Source organism: Chrysochloris asiatica, unplaced genomic scaffold (genome assembly GCF_000296735.1).
Source record: "Chrysochloris asiatica unplaced genomic scaffold, ChrAsi1.0 scaffold00038, whole genome shotgun sequence".
In the NCBI taxonomy this organism is placed as follows: Eukaryota; Metazoa; Chordata; class Mammalia; order Afrosoricida; family Chrysochloridae; genus Chrysochloris; species Chrysochloris asiatica.
The window spans coordinates 21,356,696-21,370,702 of NW_006408556.1; the positions used below are offsets into that span (position 1 = coordinate 21,356,696).

Sequence of the window (14,007 nt, forward strand, 5' to 3'; positions counted from 1 at the left end):
AGAAGCTGGGTTATATGAAGAAAAACGTGGCATCAATATTGGAGGAAGACTCATTAACAACCTGCAATATGCAGATGATACAACCTTGCTTGCTGAAAGTGAAAAGGACTTAAAACATTTACTGATGAAGATCAAAGAGCACAGCCTTCAGTATGGATTACATCTCAATGTAAAAACAAAAATCCTCACCAGTGGACCAATAAACAACATTCTTATCAATGGAGAAAAGATTGAAGTTGTCAAGGACTTCATTCTTCTTGCATCAACTATCAACACTCATGGAAGCTGCCATCAAGAAATCAAACAACATATTGCATTAGGCAAATCTGCTGCACAAGACCTTTTTAAAATGTTGAAGAGCAAAGATTTCAGCTTGAGGACTAAGGTGTGCTTGACCCAAGCCATAATTATGAGTATGTTTCCCGAAAGGTCTTTTGAATCTTTGTTCTATGCTAGAGGACTGTGTTCAGCCAGCAAATTATTCCCTGTTATTTACAGATAATGGAGAACATTTATCATACAATGAAGGAGATGCTCCACCTAGAAAAAGCTCACTAAGAATAAAGGAAGTTTGTTTCTCTTTGCTTTGCTTCTCTAAATTATTACATGACATTGTATCAGCCATAATCGGCATCCTTCTAGATGGTTTCCTTTGCTTCATTTTGGAAGTAGAGATTCTATGTATGTCCTTTTCCCCCCATCAAGTTCTGATGTACTAATAATATATTGCTTTATAACAAGTCCACCACTTCTGCCAGTTAGTTGTACTGGTAGCTTGTGTGTTGTCATCATGCTGGAAGCTATATCAGCAGTATTTCAAATGTCAACAGCATCACTGGGATGTATGGTTTTAACAGAACTTCCAGACTTAGGCAGACTAGGAGGAAGGCCTGGTGATATACTTCTGAAAATTAGTTAATGGAAATTTTATGGATCAGAACAGAACATTGTCTGATTTTTCACTTACTTTGGAAACATCATTGGGAGGGATCAATTGCTGAAGGAGAACTCCGTATTAGTTGAAGTAGAGGGCAGAGAGGGCAAGGGAGATCTTTGGTAAGAGAGATCAACACATTGGCCACAATGATGGAGTTAAACATGCCAGTAATTGTCAGGAAGATATAGGACCGGGCAGTGTTTCATTCTGCTCTGCAGAAATGGGCTTAAAATGTTCAAATGTTTAATAAATGTTTGACAAGAGCAATAAAATTTACCACAAACTTAAAAACTTAAAAAGTTTAAAATATGGAGTCCTGGTGTGGCACTGTGGGTTAATGTGCTATACTGCAAAGTTAGCTTGAACTGCAAGGTTGGAGGTTCAAGTTCACCAGTTGTTCCTTGGAAACCTTATACAGGGTTGCTATGGGTTAGAACTGACCTGACAGTATTTAACAACAACAATAACACAGGTTAAAATATGCATTTAATTCCTATTCACAGTATGATTTAGATAGTTCCTCTACTTTAAGGTCTCTCACAAGGCTAGACTCAAGGTGTCAACCAGGACGTGGGTCTCATTTGAAGGCTTAATTTATGAAGGAACTGCTACCAAACTCTTGCGGTTTTAGACTGAATTCAATTCTGCATACGTTGTTGGTCTGAGGGCCTCGGTTCATTGCTGACTTCTGGACAGAAACTGCCTTGAGTTCTTTTTAGCATTGGCTCTCCAACATGGTAACTTGTCAAAGGGTCATTGTTGTTGCTAAGTATCAAAGGGTACACACCTCAAAAATCAGAGTTTGTTAGCATTAGAATTCACAATCTATTATAACCTAATCATGAAAGTGGCATTCTAGCACCTTTGTTATATTCTTGTGATCAGAAGGAATTTGCCAAATCAGCTCAGACTCAAGGAATGGGGGGATTAACTAGGGAACAAATACCAGGAAACAGGGATCATTAGGAATAATCTTTATTCTCCATTTCACATTGTTGTTGTTATGCTGCGGAGTTGGTACTGAATCATAGTGATCCTGTATAGGGTTTCTGAAGCTTTAAATCTTTTGCGGAAACATAAAGCCTCATCTTTCTCCCACACAGTGGTTGGTCTCAAACCTATGACCTTGTAGTTCACAGTCCATTGCTTATCCTGTGGAACCACCCTGCTCCATTTCAAATTGGTGATGGTGATTATGTGCCATGGAGTTGGTTTAAAGTCATAGCAACCCTGTATAGAGTTTCTGAGGCTGTAAATCTTTATGGGAGCAGAAAGCCTCATCTTTCTCCCATGGAGAGAATGGTAGATTTGAACTGCTGACCTTGGGGTTAGCAGCCCAACTCATAACCTATTATGCTACCAGAGTTTACATTGTTATTGTTGTTAAGTGCTGTTGAGTCAGTTTGACTCATTTGTTATTTTTGTCTTGTGCCATTGAATTAGCAAACCTATGCACAACATTGCCTAGTGTCCCTGCACCAACCTTACAATTATAGCTACATTTGAGCCTACTGCTACTGCCACTGTGCCAGTCCGTCTCACTGGGGTTTTTCATCTTTTCCTCCAACACTCCAATTTACTCATAGCAATCTTGTATAGGGTTTCCAAGAAGCGGTTGGTGAGTTTGAACTGCTGATCTTATGGTTAAAACCAACCTTCTGGGTCCAGTGCTTTATCCCACAGCACCACACCAGGAGCCCTGCATTAGGCAATTAAAAAACAAAAAGTGTTCTTTTGGCTCCAGGTAATGGATGAATGGTTAATGTGATTGTCATTATGTTGGCATGTATTCTGAAAGTTTAACAAGTTGAGGTGTAATGTAAATATCAAAGAGATTGAAATATGCTTTGAGGGTCTCTGAAGAATTTGTAGAGATTCTAAGTATAATTTGTTTGGAGTTTTTAAGTGCAGCTCACAAATCACAGAGACTTATTTCAATAATCAACAGTATTTATCGATTATATTTTGAGTATAATACAAGTGGATTCATTCGCTACTCGGAAACCCTAAATTTATGGGTTGGAACCGACTCGACAGCATGTAACAACAACAAGTGGATTCAGGCATACAACTACCTATGAGATTAAAATCTTCACCTTCAGGAACTAATAGCATAACAAGAAACAAACAAAAATATAATCACAAACAAGGCTTAATGTAATAAGCACATCACAGATGGTAGATGCATGATAACACAAAGGCATAGACACACTCCATACCACACACACGTTTTCTTTCAGAATTTCAAGAATGGAGAGATTATAAGGACTGGAGCATTCAGAGAATATTAAACAGTAGGTAGGCCTTCAAACTGACCTTAATTGTAGATAAAAGCTATGCAGGTATAGCAAGGAAAGACAAGTATTTGATCAGATAAAATAGCAAAGGCAAGAAGAGTCCATTGGTGTAAATTCAAACGTTGTGCTATAAGGAAATTGTGAAAGCCGGCTACTGGAAGTAAAGGGATTGTTTGGGGAAGCCATAACAATCATTTATATTTATTGATTTGTTTCTATGTGCCAGACACTGCTTTAAATGCTTTACCGATATTTACATATTTAATCCTCATAATAATTTTTTGAGATATGCTATATTTTTTTACAGTTTGTAAATGAGAAAAGCAGGAACTGGGATTTTTGTGAATTGCTACATTTATACAGCTAGGCACTAAAAGAAATGGGCTTTAAATCCAGGTATTCTGGCTCCATAATGCAAACTCTCAAAGTAGGTTAAAGTCATTAAATGGAGTGCCATAAATGCAGAATCTTCTCTCATTTCCTCTCTAACTGTTTATTATTAATCATGTGACAATGGAGAAGTCACTTAACCTATAGGTTTAGGCTTTCTATTCTGTAAAATGAAGAGTTTGGAATAGATGTTCCTTAAGATCTTTCCAAGTTTGATAACTTATGATTCAAATATTAAAAAAAAAAAAAAAAAAAGGATTTTTGACTAAAGATTTCAACCTCCCTCTCTTTCTTTCTCTCTCTTCCTCGGTCTCTCACGCACCCCAGAGTTTAATCAGAGAGCACAGATAAATCCTAAACACATGGAATCAACTTGAGTCCTTCATGTTTCACCTACATGGTTGGAGATCTAGTTATTAAGATTTGTAAGAATACTAAATCTACTGTACTTCTCAGTTTAGTCCCTAAATTCTAATCTCTTTTATTTTTTCTTTCTTCTGTTATTTTTGGCATTTAGAAAATCTGAATGGAGTTCCAGATATGCTAAAAATAATTTCTGACATTCCTCATCTGTGCTTATCAACTGGAGGCTGCTGGCATATTAGATGGAACAATTTCTTTTTGCGCCAACATACCATATAAATTTCAGAATGGTATCATCACTTATCCTTGCCCTTAAAGCTTCAAACTCCTTTTAAACATTCTTATTAACAAATTTACCCTACACTTTCCAATACACTTATGGAGTTCTCTGTTGGTTGGGAAATATTTTCTAAGACTCTAAATTAGACTCTTCATACCTCTAATAGTCTATTGATAGATTTGAGAGTTATGATGTTGTACAGAAAGCAAAGTAACGTGTAAGAACATGAAAGTATTATCATTTCAATACCCAGAGTCCTTTTCAACTTTAACTGACAACAGATACTTGTCTATAATCAAGGCCAGGAGGTCTGCAGTCATTGTAACATATACCCTCTTTTGGAAATGTATACGAGGCATTTTAGGCTTGAGTATACTTTCTTTGTCTTTTATTGTACATACACTTATTAACCCATTATACTATGGTAAATGTTGGAGTAACAAAGATGAAAAGCTTCCTATGAAACCTGGATAAAGGGAGGATGGTATGAGATAGATAAAAGAATATTAAATTTAGTTGATCATTTTATATATATATATATATATATATGTATATATATGTGTGTATATATATATATTTAATAACTTCATACATTTCCTTTAGTTTTGGATTTATTAAAGTTTATACATTGGATTTATTAAAGTTTGATTAATGTGGGTCAGCATTCTTTAGTCTCATCAGTACTGGGCCCCTGATGAAATTACATCCCTGGGCTTCTATTACTAAAGACATTTGTTACTCCAGATTGAATCTAGCAGGGAGACGCTGCCTCATGGGTTGCATAGCCTCTCTGTGTGACATCATGTGCTACCTGCAGTACACAGGGTGTGGTGTTGTGGGTTAATGCGCTGAACTGAAAAGTCAGTTAGAACCACAAAGTCAGTGGTTCAAGCTCACCAACTGCTCATTGGAAACCATATACAGAGTTGCTATGGGTCGGAACCGACTCAAAGGTACTTAACGACAATGTCTATACAGGAGGTTTCAAATAGGTCAAGGTAAAATTCAGCTATTTTTTAATTCCATTATTTCCATGAACATTTGGAAGTAAATTCATATTAGCAGAGCCTCATCTAGGGCTAAGGAACAGTGTATGTAACAGCTCAATGCACAGGTCCAATCGAACATTCCGTAGGCATGTCAAATTGGTTGTCAGGTACCATTAAGACAGTTCCGGTTCATAGTGACTCTGCAAAGTGAAATGCTACCTGATCCTGTGTCATCCTCACAGTTGTTATTTTGAGCTCGTTGTTGCTGCCAGTGTTTCAATCCATCTCATTGAGGGTCTTCCTCTTTTTCACTGACCTCCACTTTACTAAATATGATGTCTTTCTCCAGGAATTGGTCTGTCCTGATAGCATGTCCAAAATAAAAGAGTCAAAGTCTCATGACCCTCACATTAAGGAACTGCCTGGTTGTACTTCTTACAGGACAGATTGGTTTGTCAGGATGTCAACTAGGTCACCAAAACTGACCCAATCTCTACTTGTAAACTGATTTTCCACTACTTATCTGCCAGTAATGCGGTGGCTTGAATGCTGCTGTCATGCTGGAAGATAAACCAGTATTTAAAATACCAGCAGAGCCTCCACACTAGGAGAGACTTGTTGTTGATGTTGTTAGGTGCCATCAAGATGGGACCAGTTAATAGTGAGCCTATGCCCAACAGAACAAAACAATGCACAGTCCTGCCCAGCCTCCCAACTGTTGCTACACATGAGTCAATTGCTGCTGCCGCTGTGCCAATCCATCTCATTGGGAGTCTTTCTCTTTATCTCTGTCCCTCCACTTTATCAAACATTATGCCCTTCTCCAGAGACTGGTCAAAGCTGATAACGTGTCCAAAGTATGAGAAACAAGTCTGGCCATCCTGGCTTCTAGGGAGCATTCTGCCTGTACTTTTTCCAACACAGATTGCTTTGGTCTTTTGGCAGTCCATGGTACTTCTAATATTCTTCTCCAACACCACAACTCAAATGCATCAATTCTTCTATAGTCTTCCTTACTCACTGTCCAACTTTCACATACATATGTTATTGAAAATACCATGGCTTGGATCAGAGGAACCTTAGTCCTCAAAGTGACATCTTTGCTCTAACACTTTAAAGAGGTTTTGAGCAGCAGATTTGCCTAATGCAATACATCATGACTGCTGCTGGTTAATCCGAGCACAACGGACAATTTAAGCCTTTCTCCATTTCTATGGATGATGTTTTATTGGTCCAGTGGTGAGGATTCCTGTTTTCTTTGCATTGAGGTATAACCTATAACCAACACTGTGGTATTTGATTGTCATCAGTAAGTATTTTAAATCCTTTTGGTTTTCAGCAAGCAAGGTTGTATCATCTGAATACTGTAGGTTGTTAATGTGTCTTCCTCCAATTCTGACACATTTTCCTTCATAATATTCAACTTCTCAGACTATTTGCTCAGCATACAGTTGAATAAGTATGGTGAAAGAATGCAACCCCAGCACACACCTTTCCTAATTTTAAACCATTAGGTATTCCCTTGTTCTGTCTCCCAGTCTACGTAAAAGTTCCCCAGGAGTATAATTAAGTGTTCTGGAATAATCATTCTATGCAATGTTGTCCATAGCTTATCATGATCCACACAATTGAAAACCTTTGCATAGTCAACAAAGCACAGATAAACATCTTTCTGGTATTCTCTGCTTTTAACCAAGATTAATCTGAAATCAGCAATGCTATCCCTTTTCTACTTCTCTTCTGAATCCGGCTTGAACCTCTGGAAGTTCTCTGTCAAAGTATAGGTGAAGCCATTTTTGAATTATCTTTAGCAAAATGTTACTTGCATATACTATTCATGATATTGTCTGATGATTTTCACATTCCATTGGGTCACCTATCTTTGGAATGGGCACAAATATAGATTTCTTCCAGTCAACTAGCCAATTCGTCTTCCAAATTTCTTGGCATAGATGAGTGAGTGCCTCCAGTGCTGCATCAGTTTGTTAACAGATTATAATTTGTAGTCCATCAATTCCCAGAGCCTTGTTCTTTGCCAACACCTTCAATGCACTTTGGACTTCTTCCTTCAGTAACACTGGTTCTTGATCATATTCTACTTTTTTTTTTTTTTTTACTTAATCTCTCTTTATTGTAAAAGATAAATACTTTATTAGGTTAAGGAACAGAGAGAACATACATACAAAGCATCTGGACCATAGGAGGCACTTCCTAAACAGTAATACTTTTGACCTGGTACAGGGTTTCCGAGGCTGTAAATCTTTACAGGAGCAGAAAGTCTCCTCTTTCTCCCGCAGAACAGCTGGTAGTTTTGAACTGCTTACCTCGTGGTTCACAGCCCGATTCGTAACCACTACTTTACCAGAACTCCTTTCACCTGGCATAGAGGGAACTTATCACATTAAAATGTCAATGTTGTGCAATAACAGTAATATTGCATAAGTACTTTATTTCCATGATCTTTATACACTGCACACAAACTGTTGAAAAGCACCCTACAAGTTCACTGTACATTACAATATAGTCACTTTAAAAATATATTCCTTTATAAAAGGTTCATAGAACATCGGCATGCCAACATATGACCAAACTCTCAATGCATGTCACCAATTTTATAATAGCAAGAATGCTCAAGTGTTGTCAATTCCACAATCACAAGTCACCATTTAAATAAAAAACGAAGTCTTCAGTGGAAAGTTCCTAGGACAATACTTATAGCATAGGTACTTTCATGGTGATTCTGTGTCATTAATAATTTACACTATCAACTTAATCTCTCCAAAGAAACATTTCAACAAGCCTCACAGTCCAGAAATCTTTTGCCATTTGTTGTTTTCTACTTTTCTTCTTTGCTAGTTCTCCTGATTCCATCTTAAGCTTTTTAGATGTATGTTTTTTTGTTTTGTTTTTTCTTTATCTGATGCCACTGTCTCCTCCCCCTCTGGTACAAGTTTGGCTTTCTTAGCATTCTGGGGGCATCATCACCATTGTCCGCATATGTATTAGACCTTTTTATTGCCATAATCTGCTCTGGAAATGGTGGTTTCTTCTCAGTAGTGTACGTCTCCAGAGGTGGGACATAGTTGGACTTCCATAATTTGAACTCTTTGTGAGGCTCCTCAGACGCCTGGATCACGTGCCTCTCCCAGTCTATCTGCTTGTTGAGTGAATTGTAGAGAAAGGCCTGGCGAGTCACGCTCTGTAACAACTTGTTGGGTTCGGCAGCTGCTTCTCTGCTTTGTTTCCACAGCCACCGGCAGACTTCGCCGGATCCGGAGCCCTGGGATTCATCTCCTCTGGGTCGCTGTTGTCCTCCTGGGCTGAGGAAACTGAACTGCTGCTCCCATAAGCCACAAAATAGCTCAAGAGATCCTTCTCGTCAGCTGCCATGACGCCGGCGCGCAGAGACCTCCATATGCTACTTCTTGAAATAGTCGAATATTGATCATTTAGTTTTGGAACAGTGATTCTGTGTATTCCTTCCATCTTCTTTTGATGTTTTCTGCATATAATTCAATACCTTGCCTATTGTTGTTGTTAAATGCCATCAAGTTGTCAAGTCAATTACGACCCACAGCGACCCTGTATAGGGTTTCCAAGGAGCCGCAGGTGAGCTTTAACTACCGAACTAGCAGTTCAAACTACATTGCAGTCTGACGCATTAACCCCACAGTGCCACACCAGGACTCCACTTTGCCTATAGAATCCTTCAATATTGCAAGTTGAAGCTTTAATTTCTTTTTTTTTTTTCTTCTTCAGTTCCTCCCTTGAGGAATGCTGAGCAAGTTCTTCCCTTTTGTTTTTCTTGCTTCAGGTCTTTGAACATTTCATTATTACATTTGAGTTTGTCTTCCCAAACTGACCTTTAAACTTTTCTATTCAGCTCTTTTACCTCCTCATTTTACACATTTGCTTTAGTATCTCTATGCTGGAGAGCAAGTTTCAGAGTCTCTTCTGACATTCATTTTGGTCTTTTCCTTCTTTCTTATCTTCTTAATAACATTTTGCTTTATTCCTGTATGATGTTCTTGATGACATTCCACAACTTTTCTCTTGGGTCTTTAGTGTCTAATGCATCAAATCTGTTCTTCAGAATATCTTTAAATGCAGGTGGGATATGCTCAAGGTCATATTTTAGCTCTCATGGACATGTTTTCGTTTTCTTCAGCTTCAGTCTGAGTTTGCATTTGAGCAATTGACGGGCTGTTCCAATCTGCCCCTGACCTTGTTTTGGATGGTGATATGGAGCTTTACCATTGTCTCTTTCTACATATGTAGTCAATTTGAGTTCTGTGTATTCCATCTGGGTAGTTCCATGTGCATAGTTATATTTTATGTTGTTTAAAAAAGGAATTTGCAATAAAGAAGTCATTGGTTTTGCAAAATTCTATCATGTAATATCCAGCATCATTTCCATCACCAAGGCTATATTTTCCAACTATTCATACTTCTTTGTTTCTAATCTTTGCATTTCAATCTCCAGTAATTATCACTGCATCTTGATTGCATGTCTGATCAATTTCAGACTGAAGAAGTTGGTAGAATTCTTCAATTTCATCATCACTGACTTTAGTGGTTGGTGTGTAAATTTGAGTAATAGTGGTATTCACTAATCTTCCTTTTTGTTGTTGTTAGGTGCCATGTAGTCAGTACCAACTCATAGCGACCCTATGCACAACAGAACAAAACACTGCCAGGTCCTGGGCCACCCTCACAATTGTTGCCACGCTTGAGCCCATTGATGCTGCCACTTGGCCAATCCATCTTACTGGGGGTCTTCCTCTTTTTCTCTGACCCTCCACCTTACCAAACATGATATCCTTCTCCAGCGACTGGTTCCTCCTGACAATATGTACGAAGTATGAGAGATGAAGTTTGGTCATCTTGGCCTCCAAGGAGCACCCTGGCTTCACTTCTTCCAACACAGATCTATTGGTTCTTTTGGCAGCCCATGGCCCTTTCAATATTCTCCTCCAATACCATGACTCAAAAGCATCAATTCTTCTATGGTCTTCTTTATTCACTGTCCAGCTTTCACATGCATATGAAGTTATTGAAAATATCATGGCTTTTGTCAGGTGCACCTTAGTCCTCAAGCTGACATCTTTGCTTTTCAGCACTTTAAAAAGGTCTTGTGCAGCAGATTTGCCTAATGCAATACGTCGTTTGATTTCTTGACTGCTGCTTACATGAGTGTTGATAATTGTTCCAAGAAGAATAAAGTCCTTGACAACTTCAATCTTTTCTCTGTTAATAGGAATGTTGTTTGTTGGCCCAGTGGTGAGGATTTTTGTTTTCTTTACATTGAGATGCAATCCATATGGAAAGCTGTGGTCTTCCTTGTAGACGTATGGATATTAAAAAATTACAGACAACATTGTACTTCAAGACATATCTTGATATGTTCTTTGTGATTATGAATGTACAGGCATGCCTCTTCAATTTGTCATTCCTGGCATACTTGGTAATGTGATTGTCAGATTGACAATGCCAATACCCATCTATTTTAACTCACTAATGTTTAAGTTAGAGTCCAGGTGTGGCACTGTGGGTTAATGTGTTAGACTGCAAAGTCAGTTTGAACCACAAGGTCAGTAGTTCAAGCTCACCAGCCACTCCTTGGAAACCCTATATAGGTTCATTATGAGTCAGAATTGAATAGAGGGCACTTAACAACAACAACAATGCCAAAGATGATGTTGTTTATGCGTTCCATTTCATTTTTAACAATTTCCAATTTTCCTAGGTTCATACTTTGTGCAATTCCACGTTCCAATTATTAATGGTGTTTACAGCTGTTTCTCTTCCTTTTGAGTTGTGCCCCATCAGCAAATGAAGGTCCCATCAGCAAAATGAAGGTCCCAAGGTTACTCTATTGGCATCATTAAGGTCGACTCTACTTTAAAAAGGCAACATTTCCCCATTTGTATTTTGAGTGCCTTCCAACCTGAGAGGCTCATCTTCTGGCTCATCTTCATCAATCTGTCAGCTCATAGCTGACAATATTCTGGTGCTCTTCATCATGTTTCAATATTCAATAATCTGGTGCTGACAGTGTTCTACTGCTTTTCATAAAGTTTTTAGTGATGAAATACTCAGAAATAGTCTGCCTCTCCCTTCATCTAGAAGCTCAGCTAAAACCAATTCACCGTGGGTGACCCTGCTGGTATTTAAAATATCTGTGCATAGTTTCCAGAAACACAGTAACATGAAAGCCACCATAGTACACCAAACTGACAGATGAGTAGTGAAAGACAGACTAGGAAGAAGAAAAGGTAGACATTTCTGAATAGTTAGCTACTGAAAACCTTATGAATTGCAGTGGAACATTGTCAGATAATCTGTCAGAAGATGGCTCCCTCTGGTTCGAAGGCACACAAAATACGACTGGAGAAGAGCTGACTCCCCAGTGTAGTGGTGGTGGTTATGTGTTACTCAGCAGGTTCTGACTCATACCCTCTATAGGGTTTCTGAGGGTGTACACCTTTATGGGAGCAGAAACTCTTATCTTTCTCCATAAATTGACTGGTAGATTTGAACAACTAATGTTGCAGTTAGCAGCCCAGTTGGCAATCTACTACATTACCAGGGCTCCTTGGGTCCTCAAAGTAGAGTTGACAAAAATGACATGTATGGATTAAAGCTTTCAGGACCTTCACTGAGAGCTGCCAGAAATTTAAGAGAGTTTCAGAAGAGAATGTGGAATTAAGGATATCATTGATGACATCAGGTAGATCTTGACTTGGAGCAGATAATACCAAAAATGTTTTTACTTGTGCTTTGTTGATTATGCAAAGACTTTTAAATGTGTGAATCATGACAAACTATGGATAACATTGCAAAGAATGAGTATTCCTGAACACTTCATTGTGCTCATAAGGAACCTGTACAAAGACCAAAAGGCAGTTGTTAGAACAGAACAAAAGAACATTGAATTGTTTAAAATCAGGAAAGGTGTGTTTCAAGGTTATATCCTTTTGCCAGGCTTATTAATCTGTATGTTGAGCATATAATCCAAGAAGCATGATTATATGGAGAAAAACGTGGCATCAGGATTTGGGAAGAATCATTAACAACCTGTGATATGCAGATGATACAATCTTGTTTTCTGGATGTAAAGATGACTTTAAAAATTACTGAAGATCAAAGACTACAATTTTCAGTATGGATTGCACCTCAATATAAGGAAACAAAAATCCTCACAACTGAATTAATAAATAACATCATTATAAATGAAGAAAAGACTAAAGTTGTCAAAGTCTTCATACTTTTTTTTTGATCCATGATCAACAGTAATGGAAGCAGCAGTCAAAAATCAAATGATGTATTGCATTAGACAAATCTGCAGCAAAAGTCTTCTTTAGTGTTACACAGCAAACACAGCTGTTTGAAGAGTAAGGTGCACCTGACTAAAGCCTTGACATTTCCAATCACCTCATATGCATGTGAAATTTGAACAGCGAATAAAGAAGACTCCAGAAGAATTGATGAAATAAAATCATTATTAATGAAAACTATGAAAATTACCATGGATTTTCAGAAGAACAAATAAATCTCTGTTGGAAGAAGAACAGCAAGGATGTTCTTTAGAAGCCAGGATTGTTGTTGTTGTTATGTGCCGTGGAGTTGGTTCTGACTCATAGCGACCATGCACAGGGTTTCCGAGGCTGTAAATCTTTACCGGAGCAGAACGCCTCATCTTTCTCCCACAGAACCGCTGGTAGTTTCGAACTGCTGACTTTGCGGTTCACAGCCCGATTCGTAATCACTACGCTACCAGAGCTCCTTAGAAGCCAGGATGGCAAGACTCAATCTCTCATGTTATCTGGAGGGATCAGTCCCTAGTGATGCATATCGTTCTTTGTAAAGTGGAGGGCCAATGAAAAACAGGAAGACCCCGAAGAGATGAATTGACTCAGTGACAACAGCAAAGGTCTCAAGCATAACAACAATTGTGAGTGTGACACAGGACTGGGCAGTGTTTCGTTCTGTTGTGCATAGGGTTGCACTAAGTCAACAGTGACTTGAGGGTAGCTGGCAACAACTACAAACCTGATTTCCCATTAGTATGACTTCTATGAGGGAGCTTCAAAATGTTCATGGAAAAATTCCATTATCTTTTCATTCTGTTTTTCCATTAACTTTTTGACACACCTTCATATCAGTTGAGTCCCTGAACTGCCTTCACAATTAAAGCTGACATTTTAGAGTCTTTGTTCTATTAATTAAAACCAGTGCTGATTACCATAGAGTTGATTTCAATTTCTGTCAACCATATGTGTGTCAAAATTGGCTGATTTTTCAGAAGAACCTCTTGGTGGACTTAAACCTCCAAATTTTTAGTTAGCAGTCACACACCTTAACTGTTTGTACCACCCAGAGACTTGACTTTTCACCCAGTATAACTCAACTAACTATTCACACAATGAGCTGATGAATTTACTCCTAAACGTGCCAAGAATATATCTCCTTTACTACAGTAATTCAGACTGTTACTATTGACACTTTTGTGATGTCTCCTAAACTGGGTTCTGAGCTCCCATATTTGCTTTCTCAAATTTACTCCCCTCACACCAGGCAAAATCACTTTTCTAAAAAATTCAAAGTGTTGTTGTCATTGTTGTTGTTAAGTATTGTCAAGTTGGTTCTGACTCATAGCTACCCTGTATAGGGTTCCCAAGGAGCAATTGGTGGGTTTGAGCCACTGACTTGTGGTTCAAACCGACTTTACCACGCAGTGCCAAAGTTGTT

The 14,007-nt window shown here is 38.3% G+C and overlaps 1 pseudogene; it reads right to left on the reverse strand.

Annotated features, from left to right (window-relative positions):
- Positions 1-8,025: 8,025 nt before the first annotated feature.
- On the reverse strand, positions 8,026-8,646 carry LOC102824317 (annotated as a pseudogene).
- Positions 8,647-14,007: the final 5,361 nt, after the last annotated feature.